Raw genomic sequence first — 705 nt, 5'->3', positions numbered from 1 at the left:
GGACTAAAATGACTGTCTGTACTTTCAATGCACATACACTAGCATAAAATGCATCATTGAGGACCTGATGGTGCAAGCACGGAAGATCAAGTACAACATCATTGGTTTGATGAAGACGAGAAGGCGTTAATCACATCATGCCAATTTTGACACTGGGGAAGAACTGTTTCTGGGAACATGCGACAAAAGAGGTGTCGGTGGTATCGGTGTCCTTGTCAACACAAACTGGCCATGAGCATTGATTCATTTGAATGCCTAACAACCTGAATTGGACGATTACACTTGAATAGATGTGGCTTACTGCTGGCAGTTTCTATCTTCGTTGTCTATGCACCAAGATCCAATTACGATGAAAAAGAAATTGAGAAGTTCAACATGGAGCTAGAGAAGTTCTAGAAAGAAGACCACACCTTCTACAAGATCATTGTCTATGATTTTAATGCCAAGATAGAACCGAGAAGATCAGCTGAAGAACTCCACATCGGGACCCATGGGCTAGAATGGAATGAACAGGGTGAAAGACTATCTGAGTTCATCATGTCAACCAAGACCATCCATGGTCACTCACAGTTCAGAAGGCCAAATCTAAATGTTGGACATGGGAGTAACCCGGTGGACAGTTTCACAATGAAATTGACCACATCATATTCAATCAACAATTTTGCCTGACGGATGTCACTGTTGTCCCAAAATTCAAAACGTGAT

This window comes from Sorex fumeus, unplaced genomic scaffold, assembly GCF_029834395.1.
Source record: "Sorex fumeus unplaced genomic scaffold, SorFum_2.1 ptg000046l, whole genome shotgun sequence".
In the NCBI taxonomy this organism is placed as follows: Eukaryota; Metazoa; Chordata; class Mammalia; order Eulipotyphla; family Soricidae; genus Sorex; species Sorex fumeus.
Note: the sequence above shows the minus strand (reverse complement) of the source record.